A 20,467-nucleotide genomic window follows, 5' to 3' on the forward strand; every position below is an offset into this window, starting at 1 on the left:
GCTAAAAGGGATGAAGTTACAGGAGAATGGAGAAAGTTACACAACAAAGAACTGTATGCATTGTATTCTTCTCCTGACATAATTAGGAACATTAAATCCAGATGTTTGAGATGGGCAGGGCATGTAGCACGTATGGGCGAATCCAGAAATGCATATAGTGTTAGTTGGGAGGCCGGATGGAAAAAGACCTTTAGGGAGGCCGAGACGTAGATGGGAAGATAATATTAAAATGGATTTGAGGGAGGTGGTATATGATGATAGAGAATGGATTAATCTTGCTCAGGATAGGGACCAATGGCGGGCTTATGTGAGGGTGGCAATGAACCTCCAGGTTCCTTAAAAGCCACTAAGTATTAAGTATCATAGAAATAAAGGAATATGTAAGGAATGGCAAAAAACATTTAATGTGTAACTCTAAACTTAAACCTTTATTCAAATGCTTAAAAATATTTTGCTTTAAAATATCAATTAAAATTTAAAATTGGCAATTTGAAATGTCATTGCAAGGCACCATAAAAAGATATTGTGGGCGCCGCATTGGATAGGGCTCAGCTAAATCATTATTGCTCAACAATCAAGCCGAGGCTATAGCCATTTTAAAGTCCCTAGAACAACTACAATTTCTCCCCAACAGTACTAACAACAACAAAACAGTAGCCATTCACACTGACAGCAAAGTGATGCTCACCTCACTAAAAAACAATTTTATACATAACCTATTGATAGAAGAAATCCGAAGGAAAATTCGCCAACTTAAGGACCTCAATTGGACAATTCACTTTGGATAGGTAAAGGCACACATTGGTATAGAAGGCAACGAACTGGCAGACACACTTACCAAAGAAGCAGCTGAAGATAGTGAACTACCGAAGTCTATAACAGGACACCATGACATCTGTTGTCACTGAGCTGAGGAAATAATGTCTTGAAGAGTGGTAGAATCAATAGCAGAACACAGAGAAAGGTGCCACATGCAAATTATTCTTTCCAACAATAGAACGATTAAAACTCAAAATTCCCATATCACCAGAGTACACAGCAGTTGTCACAGGGCATGGAAAAACAAAAGCTTACCCTCATAGGTTTAAACTAACAAATGATCCATTTGTGCCCTTGCAGCCTGAGAGAACAAACTATGCATCATCTCATCCACAAAATATGCAAAATACTAAAAAGGCAACGAAAAATTCTGAAGGATCAGATTATATCTAGAGGAGGGAATTGGCCAACCACCTATAGTAACCTCACAGCAAAACATACAAATGCATTCTCGAGATGCATCAAATCGATAGACTTTGGCAAATTGCAGTAATACTGCAAGTCAGATCAGATGCAAATGTAATAAACAGAAAGACACACTTCTAAAAATGAAAATTGAACAATTACCGGTAATATTACTTGTAATTATCAAATAAAACAATGTCTTATAAATGTAACTCCTAAGTAGGATATTGTAAATATTTTATAATTTTTCTTGAAGTCTGCAGAATTAGCGTTTTAGTGTAAAAAAATACTGAAAATTATATTTGTATATAAGTATTGTAAATATGTATATATCAAAATGGTAACTGATGTAAACATGTTATAGTTTTACTTTTACTTTATGGGATTAGATAAAAAAAAAATAACACCTAATTTATATTTGTAAATAAGGAAAAAAATCAGACATTATTAACATGAAATTAATAAATTACCACCATATTCGAAAGTGGAAAAAAATTTAACAAACATTTCTAAATAGTTAGAACACAGAGCTAAAAGAAAACTAAAACATGTAGTATTACTTTGTAATGGGGGGGGGGGGACACATTGCGCTAGTCAGTCTGGCTATAAAAGGGTCTTTTGACACCGTGTGGTGGCCAGCAATTCTAAATACACTAAAAAAATTGAAGTGCCTCAGGAACTTTTTTAATCTAACAAGAAGTTACTTCAGTGAGAGAACAGCAAAACTATGACCAAAAATATCACATTGGAGACACAAATGACCAAAGGATGTTCTCAGGGATCCTGTTGTGGCCCCCTCTTCTGGAACTTGTATTACGACTCACTCCTCAGCCTACCCTACTCAGATCATACCAAAGTAATTGCATTTGTTGATGATCTCATTGTATTAACAAGTGGCAAAAGCACAGAGGAAATAGAAAACTATGCCAATTTAGAATTACAAAAGATTGTAACTTGGTAAAAGAAGAATAAAATGATCTTCAACAAAGAAAAATCCAAAGTAATGATAATAACCAGAAAGAAAGGGCAAGACTATAGTCTATATTAATTTAATATCAATGAAACTATGTATATTTGAAGAATAAAATGATCTTCAACAAAGAAAAATCCAAAGTAATGATAATAACCAGAAAGAAAGGGCAAGACTATAAGAAACTATGTATATTTCTAAATAATAAAGAAATAGAAAAAGTCAACCAAGTTAAATATTTAGGATTAGATTCAAGATTCAATTTCAATGCACACATTGATTATGTAACAACAAGATGCAGCAAATTAATTCACTCTCTGTCTAAATCAGCAAAAATCAGCTGGGGATTGCAGCACGTAACTTAAAAATTACATACAAAGGTGCAATCCTACCACGACTTCAAAATGAAATTCAGAGGATGGAAAATGGCAAGTATCAAACACTTCAATGGTGAATGCTCACAAGAAGGACTTTCTTAAGTTTGTTAACAATATCAATTTCCAACCTCTGTGATCAAGACAAGCCAGAAGAAACAGTCAAGAGCAATGCCAAATTGAGTTTAAGATTAGATATATCAGAATGCTGAAGTAAATAATATTAAACCAAGAAATTACTATATTAATTTAATATCAATGTAAACAAATATTAGCTTATTATCAGTCAATTATATGTGATTATATTGTAGGAAACTATAATATAAGGAATTAAAAGAAAATAGTACAATTATAAACTACAAAGTAACATTTAGCCATTGGTACGACAGTAAATTAAGATAGATTTAATGGCAATGCAAAAAAATCAGTATGTATTACTATGGATATAATGGAACATGCAATAAAATAAAGATAAAAATCTCCCTCTTCCTCTCCCCCTCCCTCTCCACAAGTAATGAAGTGCACGAACACAACGATGCACTTTTGAGGTGTGTGAGTGGATAATGTTGGTAGTGCATTAGGCTGAAGAAGGATAACGTCAACATTTGCGGAGTGTATTGCAAGATACTTCATTAGTGTGGTACATGTCATTAACAATATAAATACATAAGATGCCAGACGATCAGGACGATGAAGTGGAAAATGCTTTGACTTTACTAGTGAAAGTAACTGAAAAAAAGCAGAAAACTAAGGAATGATTGGAAGGATATTTTGTAAGCTGTGAGTGCCTTTAGGAAGGCAATAGCAATAAGGAATGATATGGAAGTTAAAGACAAGAAAATGTATGATTTGGAGGCAAGGTATTACAGACGCAAACCACTATCCAAGGCATAGAAGATGAGAGGAAATAATTAGTAAGAATAATACAGGCTGTGCCCTTTATGACATCCATGGAAGTTCTCCTAAGTCGTCGTCTGTAATGAGGCACAGTCTGTGAGATGAGAAAGAAAGCTCTACTCAGATGTTCTTTGCAGCAACTTGCAAGGGTAACAACCTAAGACATTTAAGCTGTTTGTGAAGTCGAAAGTAAATGAGATCTCTCAAGCAATCAAAAGAAGATAAAACGGACAGATTAACCCAACAGAGATGAAGGTTGGTATCTGCTCGATAAAGGAATTAAGAGATGGAAGGGTCATAATTGAAAGTGAAAGCAAAGAGGAGCTTTCGATAAAAAAATAACAAAATAAATTAAAAGTGCGGATAATACCTGGAAGCAAGCATTTCTAAACTGACAAACCCTAACATTATAATACACAACTTCTCTCACGATATATCTAAAGATGATGCTGTCAGAATCATCTGCTCACAAAATGCTGAGCTGAACTTAGAAGAAACATTGATAAAGCCTAAATTCTTGTTCCACAATAAAAAGAAGATTACCAAACTGGTTAGAGAAGTAAGTTCAGAAACGAGGAGAATGCTACTGCAAAAGAAACTGAGAGTTGGTTGGTATTTATGCTCAGTAGGAGATTATCTAGTACCAATTCAATGCTTCAAATGCAGCAAGTGTTGTCACAGAGCAAATGGGAAGACACCTGTCCTTTATGCACAGGCTCCCACAAACTGAAAGATTGCAAAGCTCTATCAAATGCCTATAATATAATTTGTGTAACGTATAATAGATTTAATACAACCTCCAGGGTTAGCGAAAAGCACTCATCTCTGAACAAGGATTGTCCGAGTCTGTAAGAAGTATTGAGAAGATATATGTGGAATAATAATTATGGCAGTAGCTAATGCAGATTTTAACATGTCCATTAAATTTATTCAGATAAACTTGCAACACTCGAGAGCTGCTCATAATTTTTTTTAATTGGGTTATTTTACTACGCTATATCAACATCTCAAGTTATTTAGCGTCTGAAAGATATGAAGGTGATAATGCCGGTGAAGTGAATCCGGGGTCCAACACCGAACGTTACCCAGCATTTGCTCGTATTGGGTTGAGGAAAAACCCTGGAAAAAAAACCTCAACCACGTAACTTGTCCCGATCGGGATTCGAACCCGGGCCACCTGGCTTTGCAACCAGACGCGCTGACCATGCTCATAATCTGACGCAAATAACAGGAGGAGGAATTGTAGACATTTTGCTGTTGCAAGAGTCATATATAATACAAAATAAAATACCGGGAATACTTTGGAAATATAAAGGATTTACAAGAGGAACTGGGGAAAAAAAAAGAGCAGCTATTCGTTGTGAATATTGTTTTGGGTAAACTCAGGTTCTTAGTCATTAGCATGCATCACGACATAAACACAGACATAGACAATGATCTGAAAATGATTTATGAAATTTTGCAATTTACGACTGATAAGGAATAATAATAGGCGTGGATAGCAATTCGAGATCAAGAATGTGGCATGACGTGCTAACCAATGCAAGAGGGAATGTCTAGTGAAAAAACAATTATACATAATAAACAAAGAAAGTGATATGACAACTTTTGAAAGTATTCAAGACTCAAGTAATGTAGAGTTTACAATTGCCAACAAACAACTAATTACAAACGTAAAAGAATGGGAGAATAAGTGTAGAAGAGAGCTACTCTGATCACAAATTCGTAATGTTTGAAATAGGAAGGAGAGGAATCGAGATTGAACAATACACTTTCCCTGGAATTAGATATATAACCAGTGAACACAGTTTACCACTTTCCAAAAATCAATCTTGTTCTTAAACAAAGCAATTTTAACCAATAGAGTAGATTAAGACAAGAACAATGGCCCTCCTGAACACCATCACAAATGATGGACGAAGCATTTTTTGAGGAGTGGCATTATCATAATGCAGCACTGTGTGAAGGTCGAATGAAATCATTTCGAAAGTGATCACAGTGATTATTTTCATCATGTAAGTAAATACAAATTTACAGTATCAGTCTCGTTATTTTTGTGTTGGACATCATATACTCCAATCATTATTTGTATCATTAAGTCTGAATAATTCGATGGTGTTTGGGTTAAGGGAGATGAGTCTTAAAAATTAGTTTTGAGATAAATGAATATAAACTTCGGAGCCTTATTACAAATAATTTTCTGCACAATTAAAACACATCAAACGCTAATATTATTTTATTTTTTGCACACCCACTTGTACAATTTAACTTATGTATTCACTTGGGAAAAAAAAAAAAACTCCATTAGCACACAAAAAATGATTTAACCCCTTTCACCCGAACACCATCGAATTTACCACCTGGAAGCCGATCTGTTGCAGACTGTGTTAGAATTACAGTGAACACAAATTGTCTTTTGTCATTCACAATCCATTAATGTGCCATTAACATCATGTCGTTTGTATTTATCATGGAAAATATATCAAACTAATATTCATATGGATTTCTTAAAAAAAAAAAAAAAAAAAAAAAAACCACGCACGCACGCACGCACGCACGCACGCACACACACACACACACACACACACACACACACACACACACACACACAAACTGTTTGTGAAAATTACAACATCCAGAAAGAATGGCCCAAACGACTCCAAACTCGAGAGATGTTTTTTTTTATTAGGTTATTTTATGATGCTGTATCAACATCTAGGTTATTTAGCGTCTGAATGAAATGAAGGTGATAATGCCGGTGAAATGAGTCCGGGGTCCAGCACCGAAAGTTACCCAGCATTTCCTCGTATTGGGTTGAGGGAAAACCCCGGAAAAAACCTCAACCAGGTAACTTGCCCCGACCGGGATTCGAACCCGGGCGACCTGGTTTCGCGGCTACACACTCTGACCGTTATGCCACAGGTGTGGACTCGGGAGATGTGTAGAACAGTGTACCACCAATAATTGATTATGTTTCCAGAGAGTTGACATACACATAGGCTCAACAGTGACGTCTCTTGTGTCACCAGCAAGGTCAGTGTTATACCTTGCTCAGTCAGTGCAGAGCTTCCAAACGAAGTGGAAACGTGAAAGCTAGTTCACGTATGCCTCGTCAATGTGGAAGGGCGCATTATCAGCACGTGAGTTCGAATGGGGCAGAATGGTTGGTCTTTGGGACGCAGGTTTGTCATACCGTGACATTTCGGCTCGTACAGGGCATGCTGCTACGACAGTGATGCATGTGTGGAATCAGTGGATAAAAGAGGGTCGTATGCAGCTGACGAGCTGGTACTGGACCACGTAATGTCACCACAACATGGGATGACCATCATCTTGTCCGCTTGGCGGACCTACAGTTTCACCTACAGTGTTGAGTCGACATTGGAGTATTGCAATGGTTGTGGACCTCTCTGCGTCAATGGTTCGTCCCTGTCTTTTGAGAGCTGGATACTTGTTTTTTTGAAAGATGGGACATGACAGTTAAGCATCCGAGCTTGGAACTACAGTGCAATGATGCCAATATGGACTACCACGCTGCCAGCTGACACAACACAACATATAACATAATATAACATAACGTAACAATAACATAATTCCTTAAACACCTACACAGATTTGTGAAACTATTCAATGCAGTCCTATTACATTCCCATTTCACAGATGCTCATCCCTAACTCTTACAATAAAACAGTGCATTTCAAAATTATCAATAGGCTTACATAATACTCTTCATAGCAGTCGATCCTTGTAATGTCTATTAAATATAAAAAACATTTTTCTAACTAGTCATTATTATAGCAAAAGAAACGAAATTTCTAATATTTACTTAAAACATAAAGCGATCCAAATTTTATAATTTGATTTTACATCTCGATTAAACACTTTGTCTTACTTGAGAAATTAAATTATAACCAGTCTCACAGTTTATAAACAAGTAGCAGCTGCAGTGGAAAAATCATGTCCGAAGAGATCTTTGGGCCATACAAAAAAAAAAAAAAAAGTTGCTTGAGAATGACTCACTGAGACCATAACGGGCCATGAGCCTTATACTTGTTTGGATGATGATATATTACTTAAGAATTTAGTTATAATAACAATTTTCAGGTGTTAAAATGGAATTTATTTACTACTACTAATGGAAAAGGAGTAGATGAATTTGTGAAGAGAGAAGATTATGGAAGAATAAAATTATGAAATATATTACTTGCTATCTGAAAATAGCTTGAAATAATTGCTTTATGAACTTAGGCACGTCACTGCAGTTATGGACAAGACAAGCTAGTGCTACTCTATGTCAATGGGCTGTACCTCACAAGGAAGTCCTTACAGAAGGTTACTTACTTTTGTGAGGTATTGAAATGAACTTTCTATTGACATGGTCGGTGGTGCAGAACTTTCATTGCTTTTGGTCCTTTCAGTGGAGTTCTCAATCGCATCATACTATTCCACTGTTCTGGAAAACATCAAATAGTTAGAATTTTATATCTGTGAGTGTGAATTTGTGAATGTAATAGGCTTTTAAGCATTATTTTAAAAGTCCAGTTCATATTTGGTTGGTTTCTAATGTTGAGTCACGTCTAGCAATATAGCTTTCCAATATTTGCATATGATGTTTTCTTCTGCTGTGAGGGCTCTGCAAGATACGATGTGTTGATCATCCCTGATATCTTCTTCGTGACGTAACAGTGAATCATTTTCCTGGTGTCCTATTTATTTTATTTGTTGTATACATAGGACATAGGTGCCTAACTGTTTATCTTGAGATATTAAATATATGTGTTTGCTCAGGTGTGTACTCAGCAAGCGATAAAATGCAGTATCTCAAAGAACAAGGAATATACATTTTACTAGCATATAAATAGGATTATATTCTTTGAAATCTGACCATTAGAAACCATCCAACCATTACAACGACATTTGGTATTATATATAATACAGTACATTATTTTTGTGCAGCTTGGAAAAGTGTGAGTACAAACTTTTAATATTTTATATATAGGAGAAACAGATCAAGTCCCTAGGAAGAGCGAGCAATTTTGTAGGAGAGGCAAACATTTCAGTGTTCTTACATGTAAACCCAAAGCTATATATATGTTATAAAACAAGCGTATTATTATTATTTATTATTGATTTGTATTCTTATTTTATACTTTACATTAGGTATCATTATTATTTATTGTTTAAAAGTACTTACAAAATACCTAAAAATAAAATATTTAATACTATACACTCTGCAAACTTAGGTATAACCACCAAATGACTTTAAAACTTTCTCCACATTCAAAGTTTGTGTGTCATTTTTCAAATGTTAGAAACAGTAGGTCTGTCATCCGTTAGTGTGACATAGAAGGTCTCTGCATACTGTTAACTGATATGAGTATCGAAAATGTTGATTCACATATTGCAATGCTGTATCCGAATGTTTCCACTGATGCAAACAGTTCATGTTTCCATAAAAGCAAATTTCTTGACCACATGAAAAATGATTTTTACATAATGATGTGATTTTGCTTTTGTAACAGGATTGAAGTTAATAGTTTATATGACTGGTGCATCGCATCGAATTTCCAAGAGATTTGTGGAAATCTTGAACATTGCTAACATTTTATAACGAAATTGAAAATTACTTATCCAATTTTTCCAGACTGTTCAGTATTTTTATGTCAAATCTCTCCATACTCAGGAGTTATTCACTATCAGAAAATTGCTTATTCTCGTGGGATATGACGTCTAAAATTTCATAAAATACACCCTTTAACTGTTGTGTTGAAGCTATGCATTTCACTGTAAGTTGGCAATCGCTCTGGTATAAGAAGGTCTTCCACACTTTGCCTTCTAATTGACATAGCATCTTCAGATCCTTTTGGAAGAGCCAGGAGTTCTTGACTTTAGTTCACACTTGATTCAAATTCTGAATATTTCCTCAAAGAATACAATGATGGCTTAGCAGACTGTAAAAGTTGTATAGCATTGCTTAAATCAGTTTTTCGGTTCTGTAAGACAGCATCAGCTGGATGCAGGAGTCCCAAGATTATTTTGCACAAAACAACGCAGAAACTAAAATTGAGGTCATCACTAGAATTCTCATCCTTTTGCTGTTGGCAATGTCTTCATCATTGAGGTTACTCTTCTTTACGCATCCAACACCCTTATAATCCCTGATAGTGTACCAGTTACGTCTAGATGACCAAACCATCACTGTTCCAAAATAAGGACTATTGTATTCCCTGCATATACTGTAAAGCCGCTACTTTTCCATGATGGAAGAACTCGTGCAGCATAATTTATTGGTGAAAAAAACGGTTGAATAATAGTATTATTTCAGATACAGTCCTCACAACAACCAAATAGAGGTGATGGTTTTAGCAGTGTACATATGGTATATTTCTGTTTAGTGTTTTCTGTATGTGAATGGATACACCTCCTGAATTCCTGCTCATGACACTGGCACCAACATAAAATTGACTGAGAAGATTAGATGTATCCAGTCCATTCTCTTCCAGAGATTTGAAATTTTAGTGTTGCTTCCATGAAAGTCTTAACATCTAGTTTCTTTGTTGTTGTCACATATCGTAAAGCAATTACAATGTTCTCTCGATTATTTTATCTCTTGTTTCATCTTCCATAAGCACAAACCAGGGAGCATCGACAATTCTTATGCCACCCTCTATACACTCACAGTTGTTGTGACTTGTATGATCTGATTTCGAATTTCAGGAGACTTGTAACATTTTTTGGAATAAGAACACATAGAGCAAGGATTTTATCTTTTTTCATTGTATATTCAAAATGTTAGGCAAAAAACCTCATTCAGTTGCTTTCTCAATTATATAATTGCCCCATAGAGCAAGTTGATAGACTACCAAAAACTGAATAACATCAGTTATTAATTTCATGTAATATCGATGTTTTTGGAGAACAGTTTCATACTTGAAATGTGTGCATATGGAAATAAGCAATTTTCTTTCTTCCCACATCATCACTGCACGAGTTACAGATTTTTCATGCTTCGGAAATCCCCTTTTATTATCCAATGCATTCTTCCAGTTCCTAAATCCAGATTCCATGTATGGCATACAATTTTTCTTATTTGGATTAAAATAAGTACCTGCATAACAGAATGTGATGTCTTTTGAAATAGAGAGGCTTATTATAACCACCTAAATTGCACAGAATGTTTTGAATGCATCGTGGAGTGCCTAAATATCTGTAGTGCGACCACAATACCATTTTGGGACCTTGCTTTTGTGCTTTTAACACTTATTAGTCTCTTTTTTTTTATTATGATGTCAGAGTATTTGAGAATGAATATTCGTTATCTTTAGAACAAAAATAAATTTTCCAATTTTTATAAAATGAATGTTTTAGCTTGTATAGTTTGAATCTCATACTAGGTCGAACAAAAAAAAGTCCTAGGACGGTGACACCTGTTCTGGCTCCCCTTTAGTTATGGGTCTGAGAAGAAGGAATACATTTTTTATTTTTATTGTTACAATTTTGTATTAATTTTTTTTTTTTTTTTACTGAAACCTGAGAACATTTATGGATTCACATTACTTCTGTTAGTCTTCACTATACTGGGTGGAAGTGATATAATTGTGCATATTGAAGGGGGAAATAGAATATATAAAAATAAATAAATAAATAACCTATTATATGTTTATAAATAAGTGCATGGTTAATTAGGAAATTAGTCTGAAAGTCTGCATAGTATGGCAACAGAGCATCTATGAATACACATAGAGCTTAGGCCTGAATAGCAGCAATTTGTCCCTTTGTCACTGTATCAGGCTTCCAGACTTTCTCCTAATGGCAGGAAATAAAGATACGTATTAATCTTTCAAATTAATTTGCAAGAAAACCATACATTTTATTGAAAAACTGGAAAAGCATAAATCATTCCTCATGAGTTTCTCTAATGTTAAGAATAAAAATCATAGAACAGTACTTATCGAATAAAACAGTATTAACAATTAGGGAATTTTTTCCGAAAAAAGTATTCATTTGCAATTAATATGGCACCAGAATCTTTCTTGTACTGTATTCAAGGAATAAGCTGTTAAAATCTGCAGTTATATTACTTCCACTTTGTATGTGTAACAAATGGTAATATATTCGAAACTTGGTTCATATTTTATTATTGGGTACACCTAAGAATTTTTCAGTCAATAATGAGACTTGTTTGGTTTTCTCTTTCTTGTTTGCATTTACAATAGCAGACTGATAAGTCAAAAATCAAGAAGTCCTGATTAGCCTTAATCAGCAAATAGCAATTTTATAATATATTTTAAAATATATCTGTAAAATGTGAAATATAGTCAAAAGTAGTATTACAGTATAGTGGTTAAATTATGCTTTAAATCATTTTGTTTCATTCTCTCATAATATAACTTGTGCAGTTATTTTAAATTATTTAATAAATAATAAAAACAATGATGATGACGATGATGATGGGTCAATTAAATTTAAATTATTTTGGAATTCATTTAGTGTCATAAGTCTTCTAAATCTGAAAATGTTTGGTATTTACTATTTGGAACAAAAAAGCAAGTCACTTTATCAATACCTATTGACATACTGAAAATATGAAACAGCATTGTTAAGCTGACCAGATTTTCTATGGTCCAGCAGGGGACATCGGCAATTTCAAGAAAAACTACAAACACTTACCCAGTCACTCTCCGTTAAAGTGTTGCAGAAAATACATGTAACAGTAGATACAATAATAGACCTTTGCACACTAAATTTGTAGAGTATCTTAACTTCTTTTAATTAAATGCATAAAGATACGTAACTCTTAAACATAATTATAGCCACTAAGAATTCAACTTCAGTACTGATGCATGCATGGAAGTCTTTTACATAATATTGTACACACTGAACTCTAACACACACATTTTAAAAATACTTGTCTGAAGAATGTATATTTTTAAGAATCTGTTCATTCCCACACAGCTTCACACTAAGTTCTTCACATGAGAAATGAAAGTTTGTTTTCATTTGTAAAAAAGCGTTAACTGTTTCAACTTTCACTCTTGACTTTTCATAAGTCCAGACTGAGTTCATTGTGGAGAAAAGTCTTCCAAATGATGAATTACCAACTGGAAGACACATGATTAATGACATTATTTTGAGAAGATTTTGAAATGGAATGGATCTTTTTTTTTTTGAAATGTTGAAAAACATCATACCACTTTTCACCTGTTAGTGTGTCACAAAATTTCTCACGTTTTGAACTACTTAAAAATGGATGCTGCAGCAGTTCTAACGCTTCCGTGCAACGTGAATGCTAAAATGACCAAAGACAAAGATGCTATGTTCTTCTCGAAGAGTGCAGAATATCTCATACTGTGCTGGCTGGTTCTTCTGTCTGATATTGAGAACTATTCCGAAATGTGCATGAATCACAGCAGTTCCAGTAAAATGTTATTGAAACAAAATCAAAGCTTCTGAGGACAAAATTAATTTCCAGGGACAAAAACAGGGACATTTTCTCCCTAGGAACAGTAACTCAAAACTGGGGACTGTCCCTGGAAATCTGGGACATCTGGTCAGCCTAAGTGTACTTTTCGTAGTTACAACAACCCAATGAAATATAATTAAAGCAGAGAAAAAAGCATAAGAAATTAGGAATTGAGAATTCTGAGTTATATGGAAACAAAACGAATATAGTATGCAATTAACTTTACATTTCTAATACTCGTGAAACAGTTTTAAATAATTATGTTGATGAAAAGGTTCCAAGACACGTTGTCCAAAGTCACAACATCCACTCATATTTATGTCCTCACCAGAGTGGTTTGTGCCTAAAATGTCAAGGGGTTCACTACTTTATGATACTGCATAGTTTTCCAACAATTTAAACAATATCTCATTTCTGAAAAATTAAAAACATACTACAGTTCTTTAAAGTAGATAATTGCCTCAAAATGACCCTGATGACGACAATGATGGTGATCAATTATCTTTGAAAGAACATAGCGAGTTTTCTTTACATTATCATTCTGTCTTTCAATATTCTGCCTGAAAGCTGAGCTAAGCTGTTGCCTAATTTCCGTCCTTCCAAAGACTGATAAATCTAGGCAAGCATTCTTGTGAGAAATGGATTCCTCATGCTTCTTAATTTTCTGTATCAAATGGCTTAAATCTGACACACCAGTGCATGTCCAACTCGTATCTTTACCCTTTGCAAATAGCAGACACAGGAAACAAAATAATTTATATGTATATTCACAACTGCAAATCCAGACGTTTCTTTCATATTTTTTTACATTGAAAGCCCTGCAAAATGTCTTACTTCGGCTTGTGCTTGCTTTAAATCGAGTTGAAGTAACGGCCTTCCAAGCTTCTATATTTTACACTTATCTTCCAAGATTAAAACTGAAAAAAATTGTTTGTAGAAGATATTGAACACTATTAATTTTCTTTGGAAACAAACGCTAGTCACACTCACAGATGAATGTATTAGAACTAAATCACTAAATATAAAACACTAAAGACTATATTAAGACTATATACATATAACACACTAAAGACTACATTAAGACTAAAACACTAAATATATTAAGACTGAAACACCGAGAAAGACTAAATGCACATTTAAAGGATTGTAAGAAACCATTAATAAATACAACAATCAATAACAAATACATACAAGGGATAAAAGCGTGACCTCAGCTACAGATTGGAGTTAACTTCCTGTTTGCATCACGAAGTCTTTCGTGTGTCGGCTGTCTCACGATCACGTTACTACAGCTGCTCTGATCCAAACACACGTTTGCCGTGCAGCATTTCCCCTTGCCTCTTGTCCCGCATGCAAGTCCAGAAGTGGCTTGGCGAGGTTCAGAGGAGAAATTAAACCTCAGAAGCTTACAAGCATGTAGGTATTCGATCTCTGCGGTTCAGAGGTTTTCATATGACAAAATACATCAGAGCCACAAGTAAACTTATTAAAGATGAGCAAGAAACAAATGATAATGTAAATTATAAATAAATTTACTTAAACAATTAAATTGTACATGACCCTAAAGAACGGTTTAAAAGGCTCTCTGTAACACAGTCACAATCATAGGAGAATACTTTACCAGTAAATTTAGAAGCCTTACTTGGGGAGTGGAGGGGAAGAAAGAATAACACACGGTTGCCTTTATGTCTAATCGGCAAATAATCACGTTAAGGTCACACCATGGCACTGAAGGTCACTGACACCCGGCCTTGGAAAGTTTGCAGTTGAAGTGCTGTAGGCAACATGTGGCATAAATCGGAAACACTGAAGTGTTGTGTATGTATCGGTTCAATTCTTCGGCGCTAAATGGCAACCATATCTTTTCTGACATGTATTGTGTTATGGGAAACTGGAGGATTTAAATTGTTGATAGAAAATACAAATTAAGAAATTGTATAATAAGGAACAAACTTAATTTCTATTTTTAGTATGTTGCTGGCGGCAACACTGGCAATGTAGATGCCACGCCCCTGAGTTCCAAGATGTTTTAAGAATGCAAGAATTGTTATATTATATAAAAGTGGGGATCCTAACATAATATCTAACTGGCCACCTATCATAATTTACTCACTTATACAGCATATTATAGAAAAGGGTATTCGAATCTTGTCTTAGTACCTATGCCTGTTTTAACAAACATCAACAATGCTTTTGTTCTATATCAGAGACAATCACAATCACATCAATTCTTAGTGGATTACTAAAAATCCATTAAACAGGACAAAGAAGATGCAACTATTATGTTTCTAGATACGTAAGACCTTTGACAGTAAGTTCTAAGTCATTTGTAAAAAATCCTTGGAGCTAAAGCAATTCCTTCTAAATTAACAACCATTACACCTAAGTTGCAGTCCATAAATATAACTCAAAGGTAGAAAAAGGTATGGGAACTTGAGTGAGTGATGGAGAACATGTTAGTTTGATACCAAAAATGTATAGAAAAGGTAGGTAGGCTCTTGATTTAACAATAGTGTTATTGCCCTCAAAGTGATTAAGAAGAAATGACAGAAGACCATCTTCAAACCTGTAATGCCCCACCTGCTGGATCCATAATAGAAAAATATTGGAGAGCAAGAGTGCTAATGACTTCACTGGCAAGGGCCAAGCATTAGACAATAACAATAGAGTTTATTTTCTCTCTTGCTTCTCAGTATTTAGACGTAAAACTTTTATTTTGTTAAAATGCTTCACAGTGTGTTAAATTATTCATATCCATTCCTTCTTCTTGAGAACACAATACACAATTTGGAATAGACAGAATGCCAATTCTATGTAAATGTTTACACAGACAATCATGATCAGCAAGGAGTCTGAACATAGCTACAGCAGATTTACGTAGTACATCAGGAATTAAATGATATCCTTCTAGTAAATTTTTCCAATGAGAATTTTCTGCAGTACCATAAACTGAGATGCTTAGCTCAGGTTTCATATTGAACTAGGAATTTTCTGCAAAAAATTGTTTTGCTAAGCCTTTAATTTTTTCCACGAATAGTGGTGTAAGCATTGTTTACCATATACACACAGATTTGTATTTCATTTTTTAATACACTAATGGATAAAAAATAAAATATTGTGGGTTAAAGTTACCTTAGCTAGTGAGGTCACTTTCTCTCACTAATATTTGTATTGGTTTCTGTCATACTGACGAACTCTTGGACAAAGTCACCCACAAGTAGTTTTTACTTTGACCTATTACAGTACTTGTAATGAAACATTAGCAGATTATAACAATAAATTAGCAAGATCTCTCTTAATCATTCTGATGTATAAAAATATAAAACTGTACACAATACAAGCCTTCACTGGTCAGGAGAGTTGAAGCTCGAATTGTCTCCATTTCATCTTCCTCAGGTTACCAAAGGTTGTCTTCTGGCTTTGGCCACTTCTATCCAGAAATGTTGTCACTGGCATCACGCTCACTTGAGCTGCGCTTTTGATTGGCAAATGAAAACAACTACAGAGAAAACTCATTTTTGTAACTGACAACTGCATAATTACCATTTGAGCTGTTCAGAGCAGAAGTGGTGTAAGTCAAAATTGGGTATGAGATTTAAAGTAAAAATTCTATAAAATACAGCGCAAAGTAGCACTTAATATGTCCTTCGTGCTATTCACTGACTACTAATAGTTGAAATAAATTGAATATTAATTGCTACTTTGAGCTGTATTTTACAGAATGTTTACTTTAATCCTCATTACCCATATTTGACTCACACCACTTCTGCTCTCAACGGCTCATTTCTTACAGTGGTTTGCTTGTAAGGTTTCTTATTCAATGCTGGTTTTGGATCATCCTCATCTGGTTCTGTATCATCTCCCCAGAAGAAGGTATTGTCTCCTTATTGTCAGCTTTCTTGTTTTCTTTTTGCACACATGACGTCCCAGGCTTATCTGCATCAGTCTCAACAGTCACTATAATATTTTTTTCTGGAGCAACACTGACCTTTTCCTGGCTTTCTTCATTTAATTTCCAGAAATTAATATCCCTCTTACATTAGAGTGAAATTGCAAAACTGTATTACTGACTTATTATTCTGCACTAGTTGTGTTTGCAGTAGGAATGCAGTTCAGGACTTACAGCTTATCACATGGAACCAATCCTTCTAAAGCCATTTCTCTTGTAATGTGTTAGTATTCTGCAATTATATATTATATTTATTACTGAAATGTTATTGGTGTTGACTGAAAACACAGTGAGGCAAAGTCACCTCAGTTGCCACAAAAAGTTGCAGGCATTGATGTACTTCAACAGCAGAAGGAAGTGACCTATGCTGCTACTTAGAAAGGACCAGAAGACTAATACTGACATTAGTTTCAATGGATAAAATACATTATTATGACAAGACCATTCTCAATTCCAAAATATCAAGTTTTTAGCGACATTCTGAAATCTGGAATTTATATATGAATATTTTTTATTGATTTTAACACTGAACACTTTAAATATAATACATATTTTATCTATTTAATAAAATACACAGGTTTTCTTCATAATGTAGAACAAAAATCAAGTTGATATATTCATAAATAAAATAGAAAAATATATAATTATCCTAATTTTATAAATGAATTAAATCACCTCAAGGGTCAAAGTCACAGTTTATGATATTTGGGCATTGTAATTATTTTTAATAACTTGTTTTATTGAATAATATGAAAAATTACTATTTCGTTTTTGTTTAATTTTAGTGCCTCTCCTTGCTAGAATGTCGGCTCTCTCAATTCCACTCATATCACAATGTGTGGATATCCACTGAAGAACTATTATTTTATTTAAACTTTGGATTTGTTTAATCATGGAATGGATTTCTTTTATTTTTTCCATTTTAGGTTGATTTGTTGATACTATTTATTGTATTGCAGCTCTAGAGTCACTTAATATGACTGTATTTTTGTAATGATGAATCAAAAGAAATAAATTTTGAAGGGATGTATAATAGTTTCAACTTCTCCAACAAAATTTGTGGTATTTTTCCCCATATTCATATAGAAAGAAAATAATTGCAAATAGCACCTGCTCCAGGTGTATAGAAAAGAACAGCGGGCAGTTTCTGCATGTTCTAGGTTAAATTGATGAGTACATATTAATTATCAGTCCCAACTCAGTGTGACACGTGGCCGATTAGTGTATTATTACTATGCATATCGACGTTGTTTAGGTGAAAGTGCTTAACTTCAATTTTTTTAAATGTGACTTTTTTTGTTGTAATTAGTGTAATCATTTAATTAAAATTTAATTATGAAACATGAAGATACGTTTTTTTTGCAATTATGTTTACATTTCTTAATGGAAAGTAACTCAGCTTCGTTTAACACTGAACACTGTCGATATGAAACCCACTACACAGGCAGACCATATTAGGGTGAAACACCTGGTACCTTTGGCTACTGGAGAATTAAGTTCTTTTCAGTCACAATATTTTTCCAGTTCATTGAATTGTATTCCTAAGTATGTCTCTTTATTGTATTAAATAATCTGAATTTTATTTATTGCACATTCACGTTCTTTTAATAGGTGAGTACCGGTATTTCAAACAATTGGGATTAAGCACCATGGCAGCTGAACATCCAAATGTAAATGAAGCTGAGTTAAGCAGATGGAGCCAACAACATTTACAAAATTTAAATGCACGGACGTCTTTCGAAGAATATCTCGCTAGAAAAATTAAAGTACTACAAATCTGGAAACGTTGCAGAGGTTAATATTCTGAATTGCAAGTATTCTTCACAAACGAGTAACCCAGTTCTAACTTTGATTGTTGGAAAATATTGTGAATATAAATGTGATGATTTCACGTTGTCTTTGGTAATCATTAAAATGATTTATTTTTTTATCAGGCATAATATATATCAAAGGGAAGAAGTGCAAAAGATGTTTGCTACTACCATAATTAAATATATCTGAATTAAAAATTAATATGAAAGGAACCTAGGAACAAATTTAGGGCATTTATCTATAAAACGTTTTTTTCCTATATATTCTTGTACCATAAAATGTGAAAAACTTGTCTTTCATCTTTATTGATAAACTAAATTTAACAGTTGCCTTCCTAATGCAGACATGAGGGGAAATAACTTCTGAGCAGGCCTGCCTGGCACTTTGGAGGGTCGGGAAGAGTGGAGTGAGCAGGGAGGGGAAGGTCAATGCTGATCTTCTGTCTCTATCAGTATGTTATTCTCGCACTACACCACATTCAAGCCTAATCAATTCATAAGCTTTCAATTGCCATGGAAGATAGGTCAGCACTGCGTAGGTCACTGATACCAACAACTTTCAATCCTTCATGGGAGGAGAAGTATTTAGTCGTGCAAGAAAATACAGCAGCAAAATGTTTAATATGCAATAAAATATTGAATCTTATTTAAAAAATTATTAACTGCTGCTAGACTTGCTTGAAATGAAAAATAGGTTCAAAAACACAAATAGTTTGAACAGTTTGACAGAGTTTTATGTTCGTTTTCCACAGGAAAGATTTCTAGGTTGTACAAACATAATGCAAATATTCTAAGCATGTTCAGATCCACTTATTTGTGCGAACATATTTTTCCATTAATGAAGATTTGTAAATCTAGACACAGACGTAGGCTCACTGATCAAAACTTGAAATGTGCTTTGCGATTGGTACTACGCAAACGACAGTGTCAAACATTAACCAAATACTGGTTGAGCCATAAATAAAGCACACATAGTCAAATCTTGATCATATAAGAACACGATATAGACATGGAAGAACTGTTTAGACTGCACCCCAACAAATCCTTGTGAAAAGATATAATACAGAGAGATTGAGCAGTTACACACATTAAATAAACTATTTGTATTTTCTGTATTTAAGAAGTGCAATATATAAAATAAAAAATCTCAAAATTGCACTACAGTATAAATTTTCACAAAAACTAGTCAACTCACATTAATTAACATATGTTCAAAATGGCTTCCATTTGCAGTAATAGTCTGACGATCACAGTGACCATGAAGATTTACAAATCATCTGGTTGCCACAAAAGTCCCACAAAAATTGTAACATTTCAATTTATGTGTGACTTGTGGCATTATTTCGTTGCATCCAACATTTGTGTGATAGAAGTAAATTAAAAAAATTAAAAGAAAAGGGTATGTTTTGAAAACATAAGAAAGAACTTCAAATCTCGTCTCGTATACTTCATTAATCACTGTTGTCTGGAAGATGGACCTGACAGTTCAATAATGTGATGTCACACAGCATACTTCAACTTTTTCAGAATGAAAGGGTATATAAGGAAAAATATGGAGATTTTAGTGGACCAAATGCTGTTATTTTGTCTATTAACATAACTATCGTCATGGAAACAATCTTACTTTGAGAAATGACCTTATCAAACTGAGCAATTCCATTTTCGTCAGAAAATGATCAAAGTCACCTACAGAAAACAAAGCATTTTTTCTTTGTCACGATGTGGGGGAGGGGCCCATGGACTCAGTGGGCCCAGACATCCATTCTATATTATACCTGA

At 34.1% G+C, this 20,467-nt stretch overlaps 1 protein-coding gene across 2 annotated transcripts in view; it reads left to right on the forward strand.

The window, feature by feature from the left end:
* Positions 1-20,467, forward strand: part of LOC138701826 (uncharacterized) — a 58,731-nt gene that overhangs the window by 36,125 nt on the left and 2,139 nt on the right. Inside the window, exons 1-2 of one of the 2 annotated variants that reach the window (XR_011332698.1) lie at positions 8,286-8,432; positions 18,489-18,671. The exons of the other annotated variant lie outside the window; for it this stretch is intronic. The gene's annotated coding sequence lies outside the window, so the exon portion shown is untranslated. Of the gene's footprint in view, positions 1-8,285; positions 8,433-18,488; positions 18,672-20,467 lie in introns of those variants that run through there. 2 annotated transcript variants of the gene reach the window in all.

The sequence above is a fragment of the Periplaneta americana genome, chromosome 6, assembly GCF_040183065.1.
Source record: "Periplaneta americana isolate PAMFEO1 chromosome 6, P.americana_PAMFEO1_priV1, whole genome shotgun sequence".
NCBI lineage: Eukaryota > Metazoa > Arthropoda > Insecta > Blattodea > Blattidae > Periplaneta > Periplaneta americana.